This window comes from Eptatretus burgeri, chromosome 7 (assembly GCF_056783735.1).
Source record: "Eptatretus burgeri isolate ZD-2024b chromosome 7, Ebu_testis_v1, whole genome shotgun sequence".
NCBI lineage: Eukaryota > Metazoa > Chordata > Myxini > Myxiniformes > Myxinidae > Eptatretus > Eptatretus burgeri.
The window spans coordinates 70,073,275-70,087,338 of record NC_140967.1 but is presented as its reverse complement, the minus strand read 5'-3'; the positions used below and the strand labels follow the sequence as shown (position 1 = coordinate 70,087,338).

Here is a 14,064-nt window from a genome sequence, read left to right as displayed (position 1 = left end):
ACTGAAGGTGGATGGAGGTATTTGTTTTCACCCCTATCTGTGTTTGTATGTGTGCAGAATCTATCATAAATGGATGAGGTGTGTGTGTGTGTGTGTGTGTGTGTGTGTGTGTGTGTGTGTGTGTGTGTGTGTGTGTGTGTGTGTGTGTGTGTGTGAGAGAGATGCTTTTTGTGTCTATTAATTACGTACTATTGGAATGTACCTTTTGACCCTTTTGACCGCTGAGACCCCTTCGACCTTTGAAAACCCTCTAAGACCCCCCAAGATCCTTTCCACCTCTAATTATTATTAATATTAGGGTTTCAAGACTTCCAGGCTGGGAAACCTATTGTTCTTGTTCAGACCAGTAAAAACACCCAAGGCTGTGAAGACCAATGAAAATTTGGTCCAATGGACCAATGGGTCCCCTAGTATCTCAAAAAGTTAATGATTAGTTCGGACGAAACTTATTGGACATGTTGGGTGTGTGACAAGGACTAATCCATTTGATTTTGGTGAAGATCCAGATCCTAACACTGGAATTCTTTAAGTGATTATTCACCATTGAGAGATGGCCCAAAATGATATACTGTATTGCATGATATCTCAGGAAGTTGTGGACAGATTTGGATGAAACAAAGTGGATGAGTTGGGTAGGTGACGAGAACAAGGCGATTAGATCTTGGTTCAGGTCCAGATTCAGATCCGCGCTATCAGTGGGATACAAAACGTAAACTGTTCAGCCTGACAGAGGTTGGTGCTTCAAGTTATATTCCCCCTTCCGGTTTCACCGGAGCGGATTATAGGTTTGCTCTCCGTCCGTCCATCCGTCCCACTTGTGTTTTTTCAGACTTCTTTTCCAATACCTTTTCACATATTCAACTGAAACTTGGGACATGGCTTTATTATGACAATTAAAAAAAACATTAACAAAAATGTAAAAACAGAGGGATGAAATTTCAAAAAAATAACAAACAAACAAAGTAGGAATGACACTACATTACGATGCCACAATATAACACAACAATCGTCTTATGGATTGCCATCACGACATATTTTGACATTTTAATTTTGTTGTGAGATTGTGATGGATGAAGAATGACACCACATGACATCATAGCACGACAATACAATCCTCTTGTGGTTTAGCATCACGATATCTTTTGACGTTGTTTCTGCGAAGGTCAACAAGAGGATCACGTGAAAATCGTGGAAAGTTTCATCTTCCTTGGTTCTACGATTGCAGTGAGTGTAGAATGTTGAGGAGAAATTCATAGATAGTTTATGTTGGGGAGAACAGCCATGACAGGTTTGACAAAGATCTGGAAAGACAAAGATGCGATGATACAAAACAAGAGGAGGCTCATGAATGATCTGGTATTTCCAGCTGCAATGTATGGATGTGAGTCATGGACAGTGAAGAAGAAAGAAAGAAAGGAAGGAAGAAGACAAGCCGGGAGGTGACGATGGTTCACGGGCATTATTGAGGAAGTCCTACCGTAAAAACGTATCTCTTCCGTCAAAATTGACCAAATCAAATCGGATTTTTTTATACATTGTACTTATGGACATTACGCACAGCGTCTAGGAAATGAAATTGCGAGAAAAAAAAAAAGAGAAAAAATTTTCTTAAAAATAAAAATAAATAAAAAGTTCAAGCGGATGTGGCTCCGCCCACAAGGGGCGTGGGACGCCCCTCATACAATAAGACACAACTAGACCATGATATCTAGCTTGTGTCCAAGTTTCATCAAGATCGTATTAAACATCACGGAGCTCTGGAGAGAGTCACAAACAGACAGACAGACACACAAACACAACGAAAATAGAGGTCACTGCTGGTGCCCGCGAACCAATTAGAAAACCATGTACATTGGAAGTGCTGATGCCAAAACAGAAACTGTCACACTTTGGACAAATCATGCATACAGAAAACGAAAGTCTGGAGAAATCAAGCATGCAGAAGATGAAGAGGCACACTTTGCTTGCACTGGATGGTAAAGGCTGCAACAAAGCTGTCTGCCAGAGAGAGCTTCGGAAAGAAGCACAGGATAGGGATGTTTGGTGAAATCTGATAATAATGAATGTCACCAGAAGTAGGCCATTGATAATAATAATTATGGTTATAATATTTTTTCTTTCAGTCAGTGTGTGGACCAGCGACTTTTCACCTATACACCATCCATATGTAAGTTCAGTATGTCCAATTTTCTTAAAATTTCTCTGAGGTGAGTATTAAACAATGCTAGTGCCCATTAGGGATGGGGTTATGCATCAAATAGAGGTCACAATCGGACCTTAAGGGTGTCGGAGACAATATTGTATGTCACACTTGAAGCCATGGATGATAGAAATCACATATAAGGCCCCAAGATGTAAGTTACTATATAAACATTGCACATACAGCTCACATATAATCTGATGGCGAGAAAAAAATCAGACAGGCAATGGGATCCATCATTCCTACATAAACACTCATTTAAGCACCTTTATTAGCTAAAGATTGCTGGGGCCAAGCTAGCAGGCCTACCTAGTAGCCCAGCAAGTCAAGATGGCTCGGATCCGCTGGTCTGTGGTGGATGCGTTAAGCATAGAATGCCTCAAAGATGTTGGGTTTCCTCCAAATTTCTCTCAATTTAGTTGTAAAAAAAAGTCGCGACTGTTTCAAAATGTAATCATGAATTTGACAGAATTGACTGAATCATGGGCTGAACAGAAAGCCTGGAGGTATGCACACTTTCCTAGAAGCCGTCTACCCTGGGTTTGAATCATGACCCAGCCTTAAACTGTCACCCAGGTGTTTCACAGGGAGGGTGATTCATCAATGTGTGTACCGTCCCCATCCCATCTGCCAGCATTGTGAGCATTGTGAGTTGGTAGGTGTTAAAGATCACACGGTGTCCTTTGCGAAGAGTAGGTGAGCTATCGCCGACACCTTCGCCAAATTCCTGCCCAAACCTACAGAGGGCATTGCATCGGTGGCACAACCGTGCCCTCAGACAATGATGCTAACCCACAGCCTTGTGCTGCATACGAAAAAAGGGAGACTGAATAGTTTGTGGTTATCATAATTTTACTTCCAGTTGGTGTGCCCCACGAAATGCCACAATGAGCTATTTATACACCTTAACATGGAGTTCGTCCAAAGTGGAAAACACCTTGGCAACGGGGGCAAATTAAGTTGCTGCAACCTCTGTTGTGTGACCCCTCATCCCTATGGCAAGTTTGGTTGAGATGGATAGGTAATGACCGAATGTATTACAGTCAGACAGACACCAAATTGCGTATTTTCGTATGATAGAGCACAGGTTGATGAGCATCTCAAGGAGATGGGGTTGGGCCAGGCATCTGCCTGGGGGATGGCCAGACGGAGGCCCCTGGACTACCGGCAGAAAGTGGACGCAGCGACACGCTGCTCCGGCGCATGCTCCCACACCTGACCTGACCTGAGCACAAACAATCTCCACAGGTCGGCATGCATGGGGAGGCAATTCCTCCTTTAGGACTGCCCTGATGAGTGCAGTGAGAAAGACTGTGCCATTGTTGTGACATCACTGGTGCCCAGAGTGCCTTGGGAAGTGATGGCACTTTCTCCAAGTTCAGTGGAAAATTCTCATTCACCTTTCCACGTGTTGACACGCCACATGTTCATGTATCACATGTGAAAAACCACCCAATTATGAAAATGTGAGCATTATTATTATTGTTATTTATTCTGGCAAATACCTCCTTTCTTGGGCAAGTGTTCAGATGATGCTTGAAGATGAAACATGAAATTTAAGCCACATTATGAAAGATCTTCCATCCATCTGTGCTTACCACCATTTTATACCCAGACCACATGACCTCTGACCATTCTCAACTCCATAACCTTGTGAAAGACCCGTGTTAACATTTCACACTTCCCATTTTTGAGTACAGTGGTCCTTGGAAATGTCTTGTGGGGTTGTTCACTTGTCTCTCTCTCTCTCTCTCTCTCTCTCTCTCTCTCTCTCTCTCTCTCTCTCTCTCTCTCTCTGTCTCTGTCTCTGTCTCTGTCTCTGTCTCTGTCTCTGTCTCTGTCTCTGTCTCTGTCTCTGTCTCTCTCGACATTCGGTCAGGAGAGGACATCAGGTGTTCACAGCAAAAGCTCGAAAGATTCCCACCCTAGGAATGAAATTAAAATTTAAAAAAGTTCCCAGTCGTGGTAATTTACTGTCACAGTAACACTTGGATGCACAAATGTATGTAAATGAGGGCACAAGCACCCTGGCGCGCTATGTAGATGGAATGGCTTTATACCCTTTGATTGCAGCAGCTTAAAAGATTCACACTGCGATTGGGGAGGTGTGTGTGCGTGCGTGCGTGTGTGTGTGTGTGTGCGCGTGCGTATTCTGGTACATTATGTGAGCATTGTGTTTCAAAGAAAAGGGTTGGTATTGATACATGTGGGTTTGTTACTCAAGGTTTAATAAATCGTCCTCGATGTTCCCTGTTGAAAACTGCCTGAGATAGTTAAATTCACTTGTTCATGCCGAAGACCCTTGGTGACAATCGAAGTGTTTGTATTCTCTGGAACCTTAGCACATAGGTCCCTACTTTTTATAGGTTCAACTTTCCTGTGATCTGACTGATAAGATGCACCTGATATCTGGCTGATAACTTGCATCTGCAATCCGGCTGAAAAGATACACCTAATATCTGGCTGGTAACTTGTAAATACTATCTGGCTGATAAGGTGCACCTGCTCTCTGGCTGCTAACACACATGCTATCTCGCTGATGACACACCTGATATCTGGATGGTAACGTGCACATGCTATCTGGCTGACAACACATGCTATCTGGCTGATAGCTTGCACATGCTATCTGGATGGTGACAAAGCTGACGTCTGAATGGTAAGATGCACATGATATCTGGCTGTTAACTTTCACATGCTATCTGGCTGATAAAATACCTGATATCTGGCTGATAACTTGCACTTGCTATCGGGCTGATGACTGGCACATGCTATCTGGCTGATGATGGGCATCTGATATCTGGCTGAAACACACCTGATGTCTGGCTGATAACACACCTGATATCTGGCTGATAATTTACAAATGCGATCTGGCTGATGATTTGCAAATGCTATCTGGCTGATAACTTGCACATGCTATCTGGTTGACATCGTGCATCTGATATCTGGCTGACAACATACTTGATATCTTGCTGATAATTTGCAAATGCTATCTGGCTGATGACACACCTGCTATTGGGATGGTGACAAACCTGACATCTGGATGGAAACATGCACATGATATCTGGCTGATTACTTGCACATGCTATCTGGCTGATAACACACGTGATATCTGGGTGGTAACACACATGATATCTGGTTGATAACTTGCAAATGCAATGTTGCTGAGAACTGGCTGATAAAACACCTGATATCTGGCTGATAACTTGCACATGCTATCTGGTTGATAACACACCTGATATTTGTCTGATAACTTGCACATGCTATCTGATATCTGGCTGACAACACACCTGATATCTGGCTGATAACTTGCAAATGCAATGTTGCTGAGAACTGGCTGATAAAACACCTGATATCTAGCTGATAACTTGCACATACTATCGGGCTGACGACTCGCACATGCTATCTGGCTGATAACACACATGATACCTGGCTAACAACACACACACACACACATGCTGTCTGATAACTGGCACATGATATCTGGCTGTTAACACATCTGCTATCTGGCTGATAGCTTGCACATGCTATCTGACTGACAACGTGCATCTGATATGTGGCTGATAATTTGCAAATGCCATCTGGATCGTGAAAACCTGACATCTGGATAGTAATGTGCACATGATATCTGGCTGATAACATGCACATGCTGTCTGACTGATAACTGGCTTATGATATTTGGCTGATAACTTGCACATGCTGTCTGGCTGATAACACACCTGATATTTGGCTGATAACACACATGATATGTGTCTGATAACTTGAACATGCTATGTGGCTGATAACTGGCACACACTATGTGGCTGATAACACATGCTATCTGGCTGATAACTTACACATGCTACCTGGCTGATAACTGGTACATGCTACCTGGCTGATAACTTGCACATGCTATCTGGCTGGCAATGTGCATCTGATATCTGGCTGATAACACACCTGATATCTGGCTGATAATTTGCAAATGCTATCTGGTGACAAACCTGACAGCTGGATGGTAACTTGCACATGTTATCGGGCTGATGTCTGGCACATGCTATCTGGCTGATAATTTGTACATGCTATCTGGCTGATAACACCTGATATTTGGCTGATAACTTGCACATGCTATCTGGCTGATAGCTTGCACATGCTATCTGATATCTGGCTGATAACACACCTGGTATCTGGCTGATAATTTGCAAATGCTATCTGGATGGTGACAAACCTGACATCTGGATGGTAACGTGCACATGATATATGGCTGATAACTGGCACATGATATCTGGCTGAGAACTTGCACATGCTGTCTGGCTGATAACACACCTGATATTTGGCTGATAACACACATGATATGTGGCTGATAACTTGAACATGCTATGTGCCTGATAACACAAGCTATCTGGCTGATAACTTGCACATGCTACCTGACTGATAAAACACCTGATATCTGGCAGATAACTTGCACATGCCATCGGGCTGATAACCGGCACATGCTATCTGGCAGATAACTTGCACATGCCATCGGGCTGATAACCGGCACATGCTATCTGACTGATGACTGACACATGATATCTGGCTGATAACACACCTGCTATCTGGCTGATAGCTTGCACATGCTATCTGGCTGACAACGTGCATCTGATATGTGGCTGATAACACCTGATAAATTTGCAATTGCTATCTGGATGGTGACAAACCTGTCATCTGAATGGTAACGTGCACATATCTGGCTGATAACAAACCTGATATCTGGCTGATAACACACATGGCTGATAACTTGCACCTGCTATCTGGCTGATGAAGTACATCTATCTGTCTGATAACACACATGCTATCTGGCTGAAAACCTGCAAATGCAGTCTGGCTGATAACACACCTGATATCTGGATGGTAACATGCACTTGTTATCTTGCTGATAACTTGCACATGCTATCTGGCTGATAAGATGCACCTGTTATTTCGTTGATATCGTACACCTTATGTGTGGCTAATAACATGCATCTGAGACCTGGCTAAAGACGTACACCTACCTCCATATGTTATTCTCTTGGATTGTGGCAAAAAAAAAAATGAACACGTTATTATATCATCACGGACGTATGCCGTTAATTAGTTTGCAGCAACAACATAAACCAACAATAAATGGTCGCGACCTGTTAATGAACAATTAATTACGCGTAATTAAACTGTTAATGACAATATTATATAAGACTCCCGTGGAACATGCTCCGCGTGACAGTGGATCCCCGTTCCGTAAGGGGGATCTTCGCGCCTTTTCGGTTCGTCGTCGTGCCTTAGCCGTGCCCCCACGTGCCCGCCGCGCGAGAGCGTCTCACGAGCGCTTCGCCGCCTCAACAGCTGCCCCCTGCTGGACAACCTCCGACCTCAGACTACAATCAGATCACAGCTGCTGCGCCTGACCGGACAGACTGCCGATCGGTAGTTTTGGACGCTTCGTTGGCGGTCATTATAATGTTGCAGGTTACGCGGCTAGTTCCAAGTCCGACGAAGAAGAAGAAGAAGAAAGACAACAACAACAACAACAACTGTTTGGGGTCGCTCGGGCACATACAGCCCTTCCTCCAAATCCCCACACCAACGCAGCTGGGAAGCATTAAACACTCAAAAAACAAAAAGAAAAAAAAGCCCGTGAGCACTCACAACAAGCTCCACGTGTGTTTCTGGGAACCGCGGCGAGGCAGCGCGGCAGTGAGTAATTGCATATATAAGTGAAGGCAGCTCGGAGTGATTGAAAAGAGCCTCTTGCGCGGAGATGGGAACGATAAAGGGCCGATAATACTGCGTGGGAGGTTCCGCTCAAAAAGCATTTTCCTGCTCGGTTGTGCGCCAAATCATGTGGGCTCGGGATGTCAGTCCCCTCCGCCACTCGTGAATATAACATTCGGAGTAATTTCATTTGTAACGAATTGATGGCGTGGCAGAGCGTTGCAATAGCGTCGGAGTTCGACTTGTTCCCGAGGTTGGGATTGCCGAAGACAAACTCAATGTCGGCCTTATTCATTTAGCGAAGCACTCACTCGGGGACGGAGATAGAGGGGGGCCGGCAGGGCCGCGTCCGTCCGACTTTGAGCGAATTCACCACGGGTTGGAATCGCCGGCGCGACCCCTTTCTCGGCCTCCACGATAACTGCTTGATGAATTGACGCAATCAGGGAAAAGTTCCGGGAACACAATAAGGACGACGCTTGGATGGCCATTGTGGGGAATGTCCAGCAATGGACAAACGTTGCTTATCGCAGGAGCTCCAAACGTTTGTTAATCCCGGATAACCTGTGCCCTCCAAAATCTTCCGAGAACGTGACACGTATGGTGTATGGGATGTTGTATATATATAAAAGTATGCACACTCACCTCTAAGCCATCTGGCCTGGGTTCAAATCCCGACCCAGCTACAAACTGTCATCCTGGTGTTTCACAGGCAGGGTGATTCATCAATGTGTAAGCCGTCCATCGGATCGGTGTTGAACTGGACGTCTCGTCGTCTATCGACATCAATTAGTGGATGTTAAAGATCCCACAGTTTCCTTCCCGAAGAGTAGGTGAGGTATCACCAGGGACATGAACAAATTCCAAAATTCCTTCCCTGACTACTGCTTGGAGAGGGAAGACAAAAACCTCCCAGTTTGACCCGAGTTTGACTCCAGTTTTACAAACTGCTTCGGCAGAACCAACGCTCTGTGTTACAAACTATGGTGCATCAGATTGCATAGTTATATCTCGTGGTACGATTTGAACCTGAACCATAATAATGTAGGGTCAACCCAAGATTCAGCTTCTGAACAGGTCTCTCTGCCTCTAGTCTGTGCGCAATGGGACGTTTATCCGAATATGACGGAATCCTCCGCAAATCCGCCCACGGAATGCTTTGTAAATTGGACTTCGAAACAACCACCCATATTTTCTCGGTACTCAGTGATTGTCATGGAAACCTATATCTACAGTATGTACTTGCAAATACAACCCGTCGCTTCACTGACGGGAATATTAAGCAGGGAGCGGAGAGAGAAAGAGAGGAGGAAGGTAGGTAGTGAAGAGGGATTGGAGGGAGTGAGGGTGGGGAGTGAGGAGGGCAAAGGTGGGAGAGACGGGAAGGGTGAGGGTTGGGGGTGTGAGGAATGAGAGATAGTGAGAAAGCGAGGAAAGAGAGGGATGAGGGGAGGGGGAAGTGGTGGAAGGAAAGAAGGTGTTCTGGACTTGCGTTTGGAAGGGGCACTTGAGGGTGAAAGGGTGAGAGGGGTTATCACCTTGCACATGCTATCATGTTGTCATGGGACTGAAGAGGAAAGGGGAGGGGAGGGGGGAATGGTCCCATCTGCCAGCATTAGTGCAGGATTGAATGAAATGGGGTACGTTAAAACAGCACGTTCAAACGGGTCAAACACAGCCTGGAGAAATCCGTGGGGGGTAAAAGGGGGAGGGGCTTTGGTGGGAGGTATGTGTGAGCGGATGGTAAGGGAAGGAAGGACATTTTCCTTCAATCATCTAAAAAGCCATGCCAGTGTTGGTGCCTTTATTTAATTTCCACGTATGTTTTACAATTGGAATGCAATAAGCTCCAGAATATCTCAACCTGAGCCGAATTTCACAATGTAAACTGTGGAATTGATCTTAGCAACAGATCTGATTGCCAAAAAAAAGTGTTCATTCTCTGACATCCCGTCCTCTCCTCAACCTTCGGAGAGTTGTATGGTGGTGGAGAGGTTTGGAAGGAGGTTAGCGTGAAGGGAGGGAGGGGAAGGTAGCATGTGGGGAGGGGAAAGCAAAATGAGGGGAGAGGGAGGAAAGGCAGTGCCATATAATATGAGAGTATGGCAAACTTAACAGGTGCAATAGAACAAAGTAATGTCTGAATTACAGTTGACATACAAATTAATAAAGAATAACTGTCTCTGGGCATCTCCAGATGTCCCGTTCAAACAGGATAGCAATACCACCCATCGCTTTCAAACAGCACGTACCAGATTATAACATGGATTTCCCTTGAGGGATTTGACTCCAGCTGCAGCTGCCACCACGACGTGTATACGCCAGGAAATTGTGCCTCTTGAGGTGAAGGTTACATTTTAAACATTTGTCATATTTAACTGAGACAATGAAACGCACGTTTATATAAGTACTTGTTTTGATTGTCAATTACAATATATATTTTTTTTAAAGGCGAAAAAAGTCAGTGAAATTGCATGCCTTGCAAATAACGGTAAATAAGGAATGGCTGGCTTATGACGAAATATTACAGCATTTACATTATCACGACCAATCAAATGTACTGCTTGCAAACACGTTTAGGTCCTTCTTTCTCAAGATTGTGCGGGGTAACGTGTTCTATGAACTCTCTCGTATTATATATTTCTTATGCAGACTATTTTACCATTCGCTGAGCAGCTTGCAAAATGTGATCTAAGCGCTGTTGATGACACTAATAAGTATAATCTACAATATGATTGAAGAGAGGCTGTTTTGTACACCACTGCTCCCCAATGCTAAACCCAGGCGAAGCATGACGTCATCGCCAGGCATTGAAGGGAGTACAGTACTCAGTTTTTACTCCATTTGTTGCACACCGCTCTTTCCCAATTCCATATCTAGCCGATGCATGACGTCATCACTAACCACTGAAGGAAGAGAGTACCCAGTTTTTACTCCGTTTTTGGCTGCTCTTAGAGCACCCTTATTTTGGACATTTCCATCTGTCTGTCTGTCCGAAAAACTTTGGTCAAGCCTCGGGGCTAAACCACTCAACCGATTCCAATGAAATTTGGTAAGTAGGACCAATATTTCTGGGAATAGTTTGCTTTCGAATATGGGACCCCGGGCCCTGGCAACGGCATAGCAACTGCCCTTTAAAGTGGTCAAAAAATCGAAAAAAAATAAAATAAAAATCGAAAAATAGAAGCTTAGAGTTCTGTGTGCAATCTATCTAGCTCCCTTCATGCCAATTTGCAGCCCTAACAAAAAATATTTGTAGGAGGAGATAGGTTTTGGGCGAGTACATGTCGAACATTTCAGAAACGGTTAATTGCGAATATCTCTAAGAGAAAGAGTCTGATTTTGATGAAACTTGGGTGAAACATGTACAATGTGGCGAGCATGTACACAAAAATGAATGGTTGCTATGCACACCTCTGTTGCTTAGCAACAGCTAAAATACTTTATCGTACATTGTACACTTATTGTGGACTGTACAAAAAAATCAATACCTCCGAAACTGGACCTCCGAGGGACCTATTATTTTTGTGCCCAAGGAGAATGTCTTTCAGCATCATATAAAAGAATAAAATCTTTAGCGAATAGATAAATGGAATTACCAGGGCTGCCATTTGTTAGAGTCTCTTTGGAAACATGCCTGAAATTTCACAAAGCGGGTTTCTGGGCACAAACTAAGAGGGCTGTGATAATCATATTTATTGTGCTAAATTGATTGATAGCATGAACATGAATATTGGCTAGTCGTGTCGGCCAGCTTTCCATCTAGAGCGAGCAGCCATGTCGCCTACCAACTTGTCTTTCTTGTTTTATTGTTTGCTTGTTTGTTTGTTTGGCCAGGTGATATCTCAGCCATCCTTTGAGCTCGGAAGCTGAAATTTGGGGACAAAAGTGAAGATGTTCTTTGGCAAAAATGTAATTTTTTTGGATTAATCAATTAACTGATTGCTTAATTATTATCGATTTATTAATTTTTTTTCTTATCTGGGCAATATCTCAGGCACCTTTAGAGCTCAGAAGCTGAATTAGGACAGTGAACAAGTGATTTGGCTCTTAAGGGTGTTTTTAGTTTAATTGATTAATCGATTAATTATTTTCTTTCTTTCTTTGTCCGGCGATATCTCAGCTATCCTATGAGCAAGGAAGCTGAAATTTGGGGACAAAAGTGATGATGTGCTTTGGCAAAAACATTATTTATAATCTTGTGATTAATCAATCAATTGATAAATTACTTATCGATTTATTAATTACTTATTTATTTTATTTTTCATCGGGGCAATACCTCAGGCACCTTTTGAGCTGGGAAGCTGATATTTGGACATGACAGTGACCAAGTGATTTGGCTATAAAGGAGGATTTTGATTTATTGATTAATCAATTAATTATTTAATTTTTCAATGAATTACTTAATTTTCAAAAAGTTCGATTTGTATGAAACAGTGGTGGTTTTGGTATGCCATTATCCAATTGATTAAGAAATTAATTCGTTTACGATTATTATTTATTTATTTTAATTATGCAATTAATCAATTATTGTACACTTCTCCCTCCCAATTCCGTTTCCATGTGCTGAAAGGCGGTATCACCGGGCACCAAAGGCACCCCGGCGATGTCGTGTGCTGGAGGATTTGTTATTTATTTATTTGGCATGGTGGCAGTGTACTTTGAATGAATGTACCTGTACATGTCAAGTTTTTTTTATTATTATTATTTCATTTTTGGAAAGATCTAAAAGAAACTGTCATCAAGGTCTTAGTCGACTAACACAGTAAACTAGTGGCATGGTTGAACGGATGATTGTTTGGGAACAAGAGAAATTAATCGCAACTGCACACTCGATGACCAGGAACGGAAGACACGACTCGTGACTGCAGATCTGGTGACCAAATCGAAGCAGGTGCTTTTGAAATCTGCCGATGGTATGATCTTAAATTTATCTCTTTAGTTTTTAATGTATTATACGATCTTGATCTCGTCCACTGGGAACTTCTTGGTCTCATGGACCCCTGGAGAAGGTTAGACACTGACTGTGAAGCCTCCCCAGGATCCTGGAACCCCTGAGTGGGCCCTGCGAGCAGGTGGGATCACATCTGTCGTTATACATCGGAAAGATTACTTTGTTGTTCTCTTCGAAGGATACTCCATGATGCCTCCATTTCCCATTGCACCAGAGGACAATTTAGGATGATCCAATTCTATTCAACCTTTAACCCAAAATTATAGCCTTACATTAAATGAGTCGTATGACACCAAAAGGGTATTTACATTGATTTTCAACACTTAAAATTCTTGTGAAACTTCGATGTGTCTTGTTAATGTCAATTACAGACTTTTAAAGTCAGGCCATGGACTTGCTGTTCACCCCTCACATTAAAGTCATTTGATGTGGAAGAAGCAGGTCTGATGAGCCAAGCAGTCTTCTCAGGTGTGGAGTTTCCTCCCAAGTTTATTGACCTCTCTTTTGACATTTGTTGTCATCTAAGCATTCAGAAAGTGGCGTGCCAATGTGAAGCTTACAGGTAGACACATGGAGTGCATTTCAACAAATTGCTCATAGGACTGGAATACTATAAAACAAAGTTTTCAGAAATCATAGAATTGGCTAGTGAAAGTTACTCCATATGATAAATTGCTGCAATATTTTATGTTTATTATCTTTGTGTTCTTTATGTGGTCAAGGATAATCTTGGACAGATCTTGCCAAAGGGATTGCTGTTAATATTACCTCGAGGACAGTAAGATACATCTTGGCACAAATAAGCCTCAGTGAATGGATGTACAGCAGGTCGATAACTGCCGCTGAGTTAAGAAACCGAACCAAAAGGTTGAAATGGGCATCCGGCCACAAACTGCTGAAATTATAAAACTGGAGGTATGCGCTTTATGGATGACTTTAATTTAGAATTGTTCGTCAACAATCAATGTCGTTTGTTTGATATTGAATAAGAGAACGATATCATCGTCAACACACAACATCCACAATGAAGCATTGAGGAGGTTGGGGGCTGCATCTCAGCCAATGTTGTTTGTGATTTGTTTAAAATTGATGGTCTCCCGACTGCTGACAGGTACAGGCAGATTCTGATCTATCTTGCCATTCTGTCGGAACCACTCATCTGGAACCATTTTCGAGAATGAAAGAATTTTTTTTTAATGTGCTAAAT

The 14,064-nt window shown here is 43.0% G+C and overlaps 2 long non-coding RNA genes across 3 annotated transcripts in view; one reads left to right on the top strand and one right to left on the bottom strand.

Moving 5' to 3' along the window:
* Positions 1 to 862: 862 nt before the first annotated feature.
* LOC147023499 (uncharacterized) lies at positions 863 to 8,478 on the bottom strand. Its single transcript, XR_015060227.1, has 2 exons — positions 7,838 to 8,478; positions 863 to 1,301 (listed from the first exon to the last, which is right to left on the bottom strand). It is a non-coding gene; the product is annotated as an uncharacterized LOC147023499 (long non-coding RNA).
* LOC147023496 (uncharacterized) overlaps positions 7,820 to 14,064 on the top strand; it is a 286,895-nt gene continuing 280,650 nt past the window's right edge. For both annotated transcript variants that reach the window (XR_015060226.1, XR_015060225.1), the window contains exon 1: positions 7,820 to 7,885. This is a non-coding gene — a long non-coding RNA (uncharacterized LOC147023496). The remainder of the gene's footprint in view (positions 7,886 to 14,064) is intronic.